Source organism: Sceloporus occidentalis, unplaced genomic scaffold, assembly GCF_023333645.1.
Source record: "Sceloporus occidentalis isolate IW3139 unplaced genomic scaffold, rSceOcc1.0.p SCAF_6, whole genome shotgun sequence".
NCBI classification, from domain to species: Eukaryota; Metazoa; Chordata; class Lepidosauria; order Squamata; family Phrynosomatidae; genus Sceloporus; species Sceloporus occidentalis.
The window spans coordinates 77,025,803-77,040,648 of NW_028316986.1; the positions used below are offsets into that span (position 1 = coordinate 77,025,803).

Genomic DNA, 14,846 nt, shown 5'->3' on the forward strand with positions numbered 1-14,846 from the left:
ATAAAAACACAGTTTCCCACAGACCCCTTTCCTTGATGTAATTCTCACTCAGCTTCTAGTTGTGCTTTAATTGATTCTTCTTTGTAAAGGGGTGATCTTGGGCAAATCACACACTCTCGGCCTCAGGAGAAGGCAATGGCAAACCCTCTAGGAACAAATCTTGTCCAAGAAAACCCCATGATAGGTTTGCCTTAGGGTCACCATAAGTCAGAAAGGACTTGAAGGCACACAACAACAACAACAACAACAACAACGAGCCCCTAAACCTAAGTCACCTACAGTGAGTGAGAATCACATATAGGTAATCAGAGTAGGTTCTGCGTATTACAAGAGTTGTTTCTTTTTTTATTTATTTATCACTATCAGTGTACCCCATCCCCAAAAGCAAGTATGCATACATTTAGGCATGAGTGCTAGGGAAAGTATTATTTTCTAGACAAGAGTAAAAAGATGATTTCTTTCAAATCTTCTTCTATGAAGACTTTACATTTCTTATTTGGTCTAGTGTATTCCAGTACTTTATATAAAGTCAAGGGAAATTCATATATCAACCTTCCTTTATAGATCAACTTCCCTTTCACAGGTTATATTAAGCACACTCACAACTTGTGTGGCCCTATAGATCAACCATGACATGTTATACCTCTGGAGAAGTAATTTAGTATCTATTCATTGATTCTGAGGATCTAAAACCGGGGTAGGAATAATGAAAGTACAGGTGCTACAAGATGATTGGGTATGTTTGTATGTTTGCATATAAGTATGCTAATTAAAAAGACCAATAAAATGTTAGATGGAAACAGGTATACAGAGACAACACTTGACACAATAAGCCCCTTTAGAAGGACCAATGGTACCAATGCTCCAGTTATGCATTATGAGAGGGGAGCTTAATGAAATGTGCAAGTCCTGCACTGGGACTTCCCTTAATTTTAATCAAATCATCCCTTCTAACAACAGTAGATAAACAGCACTGCTACGGAAAGCAAGGAAGCCCCTCACCAATCCCACAATTTGAGCTAGGTTGGCACTAGGAATCCAATTTTCAGAGCAAAGATTGCAGAGTTGAGTTCTTGACACATCCTCTATCTTTGTAAATGCCCACCGAAACAAAATAAACCACTATAGTCAATGCCTAAAGGAGGTAGAAAGAACGGCATGCATTCACCTTGTATGAATGAAAAGATCTAGAAAGCTTTGGGTGTGGTCTTCCCCAGTACAAGTGAGAGCTGCACGCACATGTGTGTGCACATAAAAAACACAACACTGGAATTTATCTTTCCCTGTCTTTATCCACCTAAATTTTGTTTCTGAGAATAAGAGAAATGCCAACTGTTTATTCCTTTATGGTCCTGCTCTGTTACCACTATAGACAGATAGCACAGAGCTATGTTTCTCTTGCAATCAATAAAAAGCCTCTTTTTGGAGGGTGAGGGAGAAAGGCTCACTGGCTCTTGGGGGAAGAGCTCAGGTCAACCAATTGCTCAATCCAGAAAAAAATATAGCAAATGTCAAAACACAGCATCCTTTCCTGCCCTGCCTCACCAACCACAAAATGAAAGCCTAATCAGTTGCCTAAAAAACCCGCACACATACACACAACACAAAAAACATGCACTCAACTAATTAGGGGTCATCAGTAATTCAGAACTCCCACAATGAGACACTCACTGTCTGTTTTCTTTTCTTTTTTCTTTTTTTAAAGCTCAAAATCCAATGACAAAACTGATGCTAATTAGATATTTGCAAAGGAAGAACACAGACTGAATTCCAATAAATGGTGGTTCAATTTCAATAAAGACTTTTAATAAAGCTATAAAATTTTGAAGCTGGCGGTTCAGACTCACAGATGACACATGATCCAAAGAGGTTGCCTGTTACGATCATCCTTTCTGGATTAGAGTTCTAATTCCCAAACATATCAGCCCTGGCAATACCAAAGAAGCAGCTCACCTGGAGGTAGGCCAGTTACTCCCTAGCAAACCAAAGGGCTGCCTCAAACCACCTTCAGTTTAATCCCTTATTTTTCTACTAATCATCTAACCAGTGAGGTTTCTTGGAGGGGAAGGTTGGTTCTCCCAGGAACCATGCTCCTCTCTCTTTTCAGTAACACAACAGAATCAAAACAGCTTCAAAAACCAGGTCCTTCATTCTCAGCCCCAGCAATTAAAGCTTGCCCTCACTGATTAATATTGGTGCTAAAAGCTTTTGCTGCTTAATCCACTGATAAAACCAATTAAAGGTTGCAGCCGTAGCTAAGTTACGAACTTACGGGCAGAGAGAGAAAGTGCCAAACAAGATACCAACAGCCAGGTCTTCTGTTGTCCCTATTTCCATGCCACACTAATTTCTTTCCTTATGACACTATTTGTTTCTGTTATTTCAGTGTTAGCCTGATGCATTTCACTATACAGTGGACCCTTATTATACGCTGGGGTTTGGTTCCAAGATCCTCCGTGTATAACAAAATCCTTGTATACTCAAGTCCCATTAGATATAATGACATAGCAAAATGGTGTCCCTTATAAAAATGGAAAATCAAGGTTTGATATTTGAAATTTATACTTTTTTGAATATTTTCAAACCGTGTATGCTTGAATCCGTGTATAAAAAATCAGTGTATAAGAAGGGCCGACTGTATTTGTGGGCAGACAGCAGTACTTGTCCAAGCATCAGGTTCATCCGTAATGCAGAATAAAGCAAACCCATCACAAGCCTAAAGCATAGCCCCACTATCTGCATGTGCCAGGATATACCAGCTGCTATTTCCTCCCCTTGTTACCTGGCCCTCCATTCCTATGCCACGGCAGTGGTCTGCATGGGTCTCCCACTGAGCATTCACTGCCACCATTGGTCACTCATTTCTGAGGCCAGAATGAGGCCCTTTTCCTGACCTCATAGCAAGTGATGGGTGGTGACAGTGAATGTGCCAGGCAGTTCAGCAGGATGCCCATGCAGATAGCCATGGCAGCACAGGAACATAAGACTACAGATCTTCCCAGAAGATCTGAAGTAACAAGTAAATATTTAAAAAACATTTTAAGTATGCTATCCTTTCTGGTGCAGAAAATGCTGGACTTCGGTGAACTTAGGTTTGGGATGTGAATTGTCAGAACAAGATGATGTCAAAACAGAGGGGGGAAACGGACCTTTGGGCCTGTGCAGAGCCTAAAACTGCATGTAAAAAGGTTCAAGGGAAAACCTGTTGCGTTGTTCCAGTTACTGGTCATTCTCTTTTCTTCTTCCCAAATATGAAATAAGTGAACTACAGTTGCAATATCTAATTGGTTAAATCAGTGGATTAATCAGCTACAGCTTTAGGACTAATTTTAATCAGTGAGAGCAAGCATTAACTGGTAGGTTTAAGAATAAAGGGGGTGGTTTTTGAGACTATTTTGGTTCTGATGTGTTGGTGTTGGTTTTATATGCCTCCAAGTCTTTTTCAATTTATGGCAATCCTAAGGTGGGTCTATCATGGGGTTTTCTTGGCAAGATTTGTTCAGAGGAGGTTTGCCATTGCCTTCCTCTGAGGCTGACAGCTTGACATGCCCAAGGTCATCCAATGGGTTTCATGGTCGAGTGGGGAATCGAACTCTAGTCTCTAGAGTTGTAGTCCAATACTCAAACCACTACACCACACTGACTGTGGTGATGTGTTACTACAATAGAAAAAAAAGGGGGGAGGGTAATTTTTGAAATGTTAGTGGCAGCCAGTAGCTTTTGTTTATAAAATCATACACTGATATACTATCTCAAAGGAACAACTCTGAGTATCTTCTACATTAGAGGGACAGCTCTCTTAAACTTGTGTTGGTGGGAAACAGTTTAGTGTCTTGAGACACTATAAAGATACTTCAAACACCAGGGTCTACTTCCTCATATTATCCTGGGTAGGCAGATTTTCACACAGAGACAAGCCAGTAAGGCAGTGATGGCGAACCTTTTAGACACCGAGTGCCCAAACTATAACCCAAAACCCACTTATTTATCACAAAGTGTCGCGTCCCTCTGGCTTTCTAGTGACAAACACTAGTGAACTCTAGTGTTGGGACGATGTAAGGTGTAGTAGCTAGACTAATACTGGGAAGATGCCAGATGCTGCTCAGACAGAAAGCCTGCCTTGGCCTGGTCCCTCTCTGCTCATCCTAGTCTACCACACATGGCTCTTCCAAGAGTCAAAGGAATCAGTGTTTGATGTCTTTCACTCTTCAAAGAAACAATTTAAAACAGAGGTGGACAACTGTGGAGGGCTAGGAAGCTACATAAGCCAAACAACAGGAAAATTGGAGAGCTGTACCCCTCTGCAAATAATAATAATAATAATAATAATAATAATAATAATAAACTGCATTATGCCCCACTGCAAAAAAGAAAAACTTTGTGGTTGCCCTCAATGTTCTCTAGGGGATATAGGAGCATTTTTTAGCCATACTTGGAGTGGTCTATTTTAGACCCAAGACAGTCCTTTTTCTAACAATCAGAAGTGAATGGACATTTACTTCCTGTTTTTAAAAAAGGCCCAGGAGGCCAACAATGTAGTGAAAATGCCCTCAGATCTCCTAGTAGATACTTGAGACAACATTTTGACCCTTGGGGGCCTCATGCAGCCTATGGCCACAGCTTGCCACCTCTTGCCTTCAAACATATATAGCAGGCAAGGAGGATGCAAAGTAACCCACCATATAGATGAGATTATTCTGCAGGGCACAGAACAATGGAACACTGAGCAAAAATAACTTAGGTTTACTCCGAAAAACACCTCTCATGTCCAGCAGCCTTATCCAACCCACTCGCAATAGGCACAAAAGTCACACACACAGGTCATCATAAGTCAATGGGCAACGTGAAAGCATATGCAAGCACACAGAGGATATCTGTGTGTGAGAGAGAGCCTTCAAGTCATCAGTCGACTCATGGTTCACAGGCTTTCTTAGCCAAAGAATACCCAAGGTTTTGCCAGTTCTTTCCTCTGAATACCTACAGAACCTGGCATTTGTTGGCAGTCTCCCACCCAAGTACCAACCAGGGCTCACCGTACTTAACTTCCAAGATCAGATGTGATCTGTTGTTTTTAGGGTATTTAGGCCCTTTGCACCTATGGAAATACATACATAGATAAAACTCTTCCATGTTATGCAGCCAACTGTGACTCCTCTTCTCCTGCCTTTGCAGAAAACCCCTATGGATATATATTGGTACATTCAAGATGTTAGGGTTGCCAGATTGAAAACTAGAAACAATTCATATTTAACTGTTGTGTGGAAGGGGGAATTTCAGCAGGTGTTGCATGTTAACCTGGATGCATGACAAGCAATAACTGCTGAAATTCCCTTCTTCTACATTATTACTAAAGGGACAGGAGTTGTCTCCAGTTTTCTCTCCGGCAACCCTAAAGGGTTATGCTTGCTTGTTCTTCAACTTCCCTAACAGACCAAAGCAAAGCACACATTATCCATCACTAAAAGAAATTAATGGGCAGCACAAATTGAAAGGTGTTCATAAATGCCTAAAGAGGGACAGTTGCTGTCTGTTAAACTCCAGCCATGCCCAGCTCTACTAAAGCCAAGTCTGATAGTATCAAAGCTGTGGAACAACTCAAGCTTTACACTGTGCCGCCTTTCACAACTATTACAGAAAATCCAAGCACAATGAAATGTTTCCACTTTTTTAGTGTTACCATTTCTAATGATCAATTTGTATCAATTCAGTCTGTTTTCCCATTTTACATCACAGAAGGATGGGTGTGTATGCCTTTGTGTTTTCTTGGCAAACTTTTTCAGAGGGTACAGCAGTTTAATCGATTTTTTATAAAAAAGCAGTCGTATGGAGAGATTAACTGCATTAACAATAATGTTTTGCATGTTTTTCCTTATGTCTCTGTAGGTGCACTTTATCTACATTTGTTCTAATCTTTGTACAGTAACCTGGGTCCTAGTTTTGCAAAAACTGCAGCATATAAATGAATAAATTAATTACTACTGCTGCTATGATTAACACTACTATTATTATCACTGCTATATGATGCTATATATCATGTTAAAGGATCAAAATCACACCAGATGCTATGACTCATATTATTGGGTCCCATTATAATAATTCCTGTTATGCCAGACTCTTTTGATCTTCCTGAAGATCTTGAGGTTTGGTGACAAAACAGATTTATTAAAACTGAATAATTTAATTGATTGCTGCTAGGGTTCAAATCCCTGCTCAGCCATGGAAACTCACTGGGTGACCCTGGGCAAGTCCCATTCTCTCCGCCTCAGAGGAAGACAAAGGCAAGCCCCCTCTGAACAAAACTTGCCAAGAAAAACCTGTAATAGGTTTGCCTTAGGGTCGCCTTAAGTCGAAAACAACTTGAAGACACACAGCAATAACAAATTAATTGAATTCACTGAATGGCCACTGAATGGCCATTTCTGTCTTGTTTCTCCAAGATCAAGCAGGCACTTTCTTGGAAGAGGTCTGCTGTTTCTAGCACATATTTTTATTTTATCCTACCTGAAACATCAAAAGAGTTAAAGATTTTCTGTACCTTCACTCAGTCATGAATCAGAATGGAAACTACAGACATGAAATCAGATGAAAACAAAGGGATGGAACGGTAGCTATGAAGACACTAGATTAGATCCTCAAGTGTGAAGGTGCTTCTCTATACACCAAAGTTGGAATCACCAATGCAATAGTATTTCTAATTTCTATTTATGTTTTTGAAAGCTGGACAGTGAAGAAAGCTTACAGGAAAGCTTACACATATATGTTTGCTATATTTATGTCTCATTTTTCCTCCGGGGAGGTCAAGGCAGTGTATAAAATCCTCCTTCTCATTCTTATCCTTACAACAACCCTGTGAGGTAGACTAGACTCAGTGAGCTTCATGAGCGAGTGGAGGTTTGAACCTGGTTTTCAACAGGCTCTAATCCAACTTTAAAAAAAACACCACCACCACAGTGGCACTCAGTTTAGCAGTAATTTCTTAACCAAGCACACAAGAAAGGCAAATATTGAACACTCTTATGGTCACAAGTGCAATTTGATCACACCAATCAGTGCCACAGATTTCAAAGAATACTACAGAAAAGTGAAACAAACTAATCCTGTAATCCAAAGTGGGCAAAGAGGGAAAGAAGATCTTTGCCTCATCCAAACCCTGCCAAGTCATGCTCACCACAACGGAAGGCAGTAAAGAGGTCTCCACCACCACCGCTCATTTTTATTTAGTGGTTCATTTTTATTTTTAAAGTTCCCTTCCTGTTGGTTAGAACGGACATGGAAATTCTGACACAACCGCAAGTGAGGGATCCAACTCTTTAGCCCAAAGGAGAGTTTCAGGCCCTTCTGTTGGCTACCACCCACAAAAACATTACCAAGTGGCTACAGCTAAACCTACAGAACTCAGGTCCTGAACAGACAGACCAAAATAAAGCTGCTTTAGGTCTCTTTGGAGGTATGCTGTCAATGACACACACATCTTAAGAGGTCAGAAGCTGCAATAAAGCTGTACCCCAGTCCTTAGGACTGGAGCATGGTTTTGGTGTGGCTTCCAGCCTCTTAGGATGCATGTGTCATTTAAACAGCATACCTCCAAAGTGAGCCAAAGCAGCTTCATTTTGGCCTGTCTGTTTGGGCCCTCAGTTAACATAGTAAGATTCTCTGCTGCAGAAGGTCTCCTCCCTGCTACACATGTTGTACATATATGTATGCATGTGTGTCCACATTTAATAAGATGAAAAATCAAGGAAAAGCAAGCATAAGTAAACTAAATGCCTTGAATGTTTCTTCATCATTTAGGTATCTTTTTAATGGAAGGCCCACAACTCACTGGCAAAGCATATGATTTGTAAGTCAAAGGCTGCAGGTGAAATCCCTGGTATCTCTAAAAGACTGGGAAAGACCATTCACTAAGGTCCAAAACACACTGTAGCTTACTGTGGCACCAGAGCTGTCTGACAGAGAAGGCTAAATGTCCCACAAAACTACAGTTCCCAGAATTCCTTAGCATTGAGCCAGGGCAGTTAAAGCGGTCTCAAACTGGATTATTTCTGCAGTGTGATTTGCACCTAAGACTCTGAAAAAGCATTACCACTTAATGTACACAATGCCGGGTCAGAGTCAGTGCAGTGTAGCCTTCTATTAAAACTGTAGTTAAGGCATACAAAAAAACAATTTGCTCCTCTTTTAGGAGTTTAAAATTTAAACAATACAAACATTCACCATTCATGTTTAATTAGTTACACATGAATGAGCATTTTATAGACACCAACTCCAAGAAAATGTATTTTCAGACATAGGGTCAGCTTATAAATGAATATTCCTACCCCACATTCATATCTTATGTACCTTCCACCCCTTTACTTCTTTTCTTTTCTTTGAACTCATGCTTTTTAAACTCCAGGGGAAAAAAGAGTGAGGGGAGGAGAATTTATTTAAAAATCAAAAATCAAAGTGAAAGCAACCTTCACTATAGGCTTCTCCACACCCCCTCTGGTCAAATATTCTCCATTTCAGTTTTAAAGTTGCACCACGTGCAAGGCTCTCTAAAGAATCACATATAAGAAAGTTAATAGTAACTATTACTCACTTTTCATGCATTTAGGTATTTGACAGTTGCCTTCCACTAAAAAAAAGTGGTTCATATATACCAATTATTTTCTGAATCACTCAGTTCAAAATTGGTCTACACAGCATTTCTGAAGCAAAGATTACCCACTGGGACATCAATACAGGGGAAAAAGTTAAGTTGTATCTTTTATTGGACCCATCAGTTCAGCAGAACTCTTCCTGAATACTCTTCCTGAATAGATTTTCACAGGAAAATAGAAGCAAGATTTTATGACTTATCCAAGTGAAAGGCTGTCCTATGAGCAAATTATATGTTTGGTTACATGAAGGCTACTTTAATTTGCTTTCCAGGGGCCTTCACCTAGATGACAAATAGTGCATTCTGCCCAAAGAACAGCTACGGTAGCTGGGTAAAATATTACCAGTTCAATGTGGCAAGCCCACATAACATATATGATTTGCAGATGAGATTTTACTACAGAGATTTTACTAAGGACAAGATGCTGTGACATTCCTACAGTTCCTCTACTCTCTTTTCTTAAAAGAGTACTGTATTCTCAGGATTGTACTTTTTTTAGAAAATATCTCTTGGACAATAACTCAGGGATGCATGGCAATTTATATTTCATACCAATGGAAAGAACATCTCACCAAAAAATATTGAAATAAGCATGGCTTCCTTCCTAATCCAAATTCATTACTCACTTGCCCTGGTTATACTTCCTATCTAGTACAGATTTAACAAATAAGCCCTATGAAAATCATAGGCAGAACGTGAGGGATGGGACCTTAGATCAGCAGTACAGCATGTATTTTGCATTTGGGGGGGGGGGGGGGGGAATCCTTTCAGCAATTCCCAGAATCTCAGATAAACAATTTCAGGTAGCAGAACCTACACCCAAGATCCAAAAGAACCAAGATGGGGAACCTTTGATCCTCCAAGTGTTGCTGGATTCCAACTTACTCCAGCCTCAGCCAACAGAGATGACAAAAGATGGAAATTCTTCTCCCTAAAGAATAGGGGTCCTTTCACACTACATATGTATTCCCCTCTGTCTGGCTTGACAATATCCTATGGAATTCTGGGTTTGTAGTTTCATCAGGCATTAAAGCTCTCTGGCGAGAATTCTAAGTTGTTGTTAACTGCTGTCAAGCTGAGTTCCACTTTTCCTGCTGCCTACTACTTTACCAAGCATTTTTATCTTTTCTAATGAGTTATGTCTTCTCATGATATGCCCAAAGTATAACAATTTCAGCTTAGTCAGCTTGGCTTCAATGGAGAGTTCAGGCTTGATTTGCTCTAGACCCATTTATTTCTCATGTCCATAGTATCCACAGAACTCTCTTCCAGCACTATGTTTCAAATGAGTTCTCTTACTAATTCTGTTTCACTATCTAGCTTTCACAGCCATACATGTTTGTATGTATGTGCCTTCATGTTGCCGGTCAATTTATGGCTACCCCATGAATTTCATAGGATTTTCTTAGGCAAGGAAGGTGGTTTTGCCAGTTCCATCCTCTGAAATATAGCTTATAACACTAGTATTTGTTGGTGGTCTCTCAAATTCAGACAAGATCTGGTGCCTTTAGATTATTTATACCAGCTATATAACCATACATAGGAATCAGAAACACAATGGCATGGACAATCCTGTCTTTGGTATTCAATGATACAGCTTTACATTGCAAGATCATGTCTAGTTCCTTCGTATCTGCCTTTCCAGGTCCTAGACTTCTTCTAATTTCATGACCACGGTTTCCATTTTGATCCAGCCAAATTTTGGAAATCTTTGACTATCTCAACGTCTTCATCATTTGCTTTACAGTTATGTAAATCATCTGTGGTCATGGAGAGTGGGAGAGAATTCTAGGTTTGTTGTTGTTGTGTGCCTTGAAGTCATTTCTGATTTATGGCAACCCTAAGCTGAATCTATCACAGGGTTTTAAACTGCCAAACCCAGGATTCTGCAAGATGCAAATAAAAATCATAGTGCTATACCTGAGTGATGTGAAAGAACCTGTGATTCAAATCAGGATGAACTATACTGAATGAAATGGACCAACAGTCCCATAAAATAAAAGGCAGAAACATATGTTAATTGGTCCAACTGCAAAGGGAATGCATACAAATACATGTATTTTAAATACAGGTTGAGTCTCCCTTATCCGGAAAGCTTGGGATTTTTTTCAGATTTTGGAATATTTGCATATACATAATGAGATATCTTGGAGATGGTACCTACCGGTAAGTTTAAACATCTTCCATTCACCACCATCTGTTGGCATCAATGAGATTTACCTCAGACTAAAGATAACAAGTAGGACTCATACTAAAGACTGTATATAACCTACTGAAGCATCTCAAACACCCTCATATTTTATATGGCACAATTTTCTCTAGGTTTTTGAAGAGTGGCATCACCAAGGGATGCACCTCCCCTTCAGTTCTCTCTTGCATCCATTTTCCCCTCTTTTAATCTACGTTTCACCTTTTTCTCTCTCTCTCTAACTTCTCTTATTAATAAGTCTGCATATTAAAAGTATTCTTCTTCCTTCCTGCCCCTTCCTTTATTTGGTGGGTTATATGAACCATCTCCATTGCCATTTGATTGTTTCTATTTTTAATAAGATCAGTAAAAATCTTAAAAAGCAAAAAAAAAAAAAAAAAGGACTGGCTGTCTTTCACTAAGCTTATGCTTAAGTTTGAGTTTTGCAGTAATTCCTTTTCCAAGTTTGTTGTGTGTTCTTACGTTTGGGCATCAACAGCTTGATACCCATTGATATTGCTTTAAGCCATCCTTTATAATAAGCCCACAAAAGTTATCAGTATACCAAAAAAAAAAAAATACTTACTGGCTTGCATGGTGATAGGGGCTTCCATCCTATGGCAGCCCACTTAATTTTCTATACTGGGCACAGTGAAGGAACAAAATAGAGCCACTGGTAATGCTGGTTGGTGGTTTCTGTGAGTCATAGTCCTCAAAAGTAAGATTTCCAGGCTCTCGGACAGAACAACTCATTCCTCTACAAATGGCCCACTCACTCACCTGCATGGAATCCTTTGTTATCTATGGCTAGTGGGCAACTGCTCAAATATAAGGCTGCTTTAAGATGGATAGAAATATATATTATCATGTTAAATGGTTATTCCTTGAGCTTCATCCTTACAGTTGGATAGTGGGTTTTACCTCACATTCAGGTGCCATTGTGATATTCAGAGTTAAGGAAAAATGTTCCTAAGGATAGGTTACATGTTTTTCTCTAGCATGTAGTTCAGTTCACAATAGTCACCATATTATGCAATCTAAAGTTTATGTAAGAACCTTGGCAGTTTTCTTTCTTGTAAATGCACTAATCTACAAAAAGATGAATTTTTCAAAGTATAGATTATATCTTCTTTGAGATGGAAGTTGAATATCAATCAAATGGCTAGACAGACAAAGAGTAAGAACTGCTTAAATGTTCTCATAGGATAAATGTTCTGGATCACCAAAGTAATCAAGATTCTACCATCAAATCAAAATCTAATTTTCACATTATTACTGTAATCACAATAATAATGTGTTAATTGAACAAACTTGAGAGTCGTGCCATAGTTCATGTATCATACAAAACATCAAAAATAAATATTGCAACACCTTAAGCTCCTGTGAACTAATGTCCATTGCATCAGGTGGACAAGCCACAATAAAGTATGTTAATTTTAATTATGTGTGACACAAAAAATTTTTAAACACTAATTGGATGGGTTTTAAAAACAACAACAACCCAAATTAGCTTAATTCTAAAATGAAAATCAGGGCGCCCTATGAGAGAGAAAAAATAAATGGAGTCAGCATCCATAAAACACTATAAAATAAAGTGGTCTTTGTTATTTTAATGGTGTGCATTTACCATCAACGGTAGGAGAGAGGGGAGACTGAGCTTTGTACCTCAACATCTTAAACTTCACAAGCAAGTATTGCAAAGATGGCATGTAAAACCAGTCTTGGCACTGTTTGGTTTTGTTGCTGCAAACACTTACCTCAATATAAACATAAAGGTATCACTGTTTGGATGTTACTGGATTTGCTGTATGGCCAACTCGGATACCCCTAGATGCTTTTCTCAATATAAAAGCTTATCAAAACCTCTCATTTCCAAAAAGAGTACATGGCTCAAGCAAGGGCTTGCCTTGGGCAGGCAGTGGGGAAATGGGCTTGCCAGTACAATATATTTTATTTTACAGTACAGTGTAATATTCTTCTTTAAAGAAGGCCAACTGTTCTCTATGAATGACTCTTTAGACCATGTTGGCTACTACACCAGCAAACTAATCCTTCACTTTTCAGGAGAATGCAAGTCTGGTAGTAACTGAGCCAGGGCAAATCTTGTCAGCAAACAAAAAAAGAGGATCCGCTCTGCCAGCAAAACTACCAAACCTTGCTTTTATTTTAAATGAAAGATGGTTCGAGACAAAAGCCAACCAAACCCATTGCCAAGGCTGCAAATCTTGCTTGGTAAGCTGGATGAGGAAAATGTATCATCTCACTAATATCCTGTAGCAACAGGAAAACCTCCCAGAAGAGGACCTTCACAACTGCAGGTTCCCTTTCTTTGGAGTTGGAGGAATCAAGCTTTTCAATGTTTGAGTCGTACAGGACTTAGCATCATGGGGGGAAAATAATGCAAAATGTCTACATCAAAACACAGGCCAGCGTTATGGTACGTCTGGCACGGCCGATAAATGAGATCAGTCTTTCCCAGACAACCGCTCTTCCGCCTTTCGTTCAGGGCTGTGACAGCTACCTCCAGGTACATCTTAGCAATGCTGGAGAGCCCATCTCCCAAGCTATATCACAAAGGAAGGTTACAAAACAGCATCCCTCAGACGGTGACAAGGTCCCGGAGAAGAGGAAGGGACTGCTTTTTGGTTGTGTTGCTTTTTTGCTGCAAAACCCATTCCTCCATCCCCCAACAGACAAACCCCAAACAAGGGGCTTCATGCCAGACAATGCCTCCTTTTTTCTATACAGATGACAGACAAAGCTAGACAAAAACATGTCAAAGGGGGGATGGGGGGGGAGAGAAAGAAAGAATCAGGTGGTCCATCTGAACAAAAGAACACAATTCAGGGCTCCTGGTGTGTGTGTGTGTCCTTACACCCAGCATACACAATGCCAAGATCCTTTGTAAATGTCCTTACACAAACACACACATACACACAACCATCTTTCTTCTAGCACACCTCACTACCCCCAGCCACTAACACCCACACCTCTGGGCAGCCTCCAGTTCCTGGTGCCCATGATCCACAAACACACACACATATATCCCTCTTTGAAACACACACACACACACACAAATACTCCTTCCCCCCACCCTAAGAAATCAAAACAAACCAATCCCCCCAAGGCTCACCAAAAAGAAGAAAAGATGAGCATCTGAGCTAAGGGAGGAACAGTCAGCACAATAGCAATGCACAAAAACACACACAACACACAGAGAGAGAGAGAGAGAGAGAGAGAGAAAGCCTGCATCTTGCAAAAGGGGGGGAGGCAAAGCAGGGAGGGAGAGGGAGAGGGAGGGGGAGGCAGCAGAGGGCCCCTTTGGCTGGACCTCCTGGGGCTTTGGGGGGCTGGGGCTTACCTGGGGCTGGGGGCTCCCCCTCTCTCTCTCTCTCCCTCCCTCCCTCCTTCGGGGGCCTCGGCAGGCAGGCAGGCAGGCAGGGCAGCCTCCGACCAGACCAGCCTCCGCCTCCTCCTCACCCTCCTCCTCCTCCTCCTGCTGCTGCTGGGCCTGGCTCCCCTTTCACGTGATGCAGCCACATGATCCAACATCCCTCCTGCCTGCTTTCTCCTTCCTTCCTTCTTTCCTTCCCAGGCTCCCTTCTCCCCTCCTCTTCGCCTTTCTTTTCTCTCTCTGCAGCAGGAAAGCAAAGATATGAAGAAATCAGAAGAAGATTAGGAATGATCTAACATCTGCTTGCTTGCTTGCTTGCTTGCTTGCTTTCCTTCCTTCCTTCTTCTTTTTCCTTCCTTTCTTCCTTCCTCCCTCCCTCCCTCCCTTCCTTTTTTCCTTCCTTTCCTTTCCTTTCTTCCTTCTTCTTCTTTTCCCTTCCTCCTCCTCCTCCTCCTCCTTCTTCTTCTTCTTTCTTCCTTTATTTTCTTCCCAGGCTCCCCCTTTCCTTCCTTTTTGCCTCTCTCTCCCTCTCTCTCTCTCTCTCTCTCTGCAGCAGGCAAAGAAATCAGAAAAATGCTAGGAATGGGGCTGACCTAACATCCATTCTGCTTTCTTTCTTTCTT

At 40.6% G+C, this 14,846-nt stretch overlaps 1 protein-coding gene across 2 annotated transcripts in view; it reads right to left on the reverse strand.

Moving 5' to 3' along the window:
* Positions 1-14,267, reverse strand: part of TULP4 (TUB like protein 4) — a 125,180-nt gene extending 110,913 nt beyond the window's left edge. For both annotated transcript variants that reach the window (XM_089530122.1, XM_089530121.1), the window contains exon 1: positions 14,191-14,267. The gene's annotated coding sequence lies outside the window, so the exon portion shown is untranslated. The remainder of the gene's footprint in view (positions 1-14,190) is intronic.
* Between the last annotated feature and the right edge of the window lie 579 nt (positions 14,268-14,846).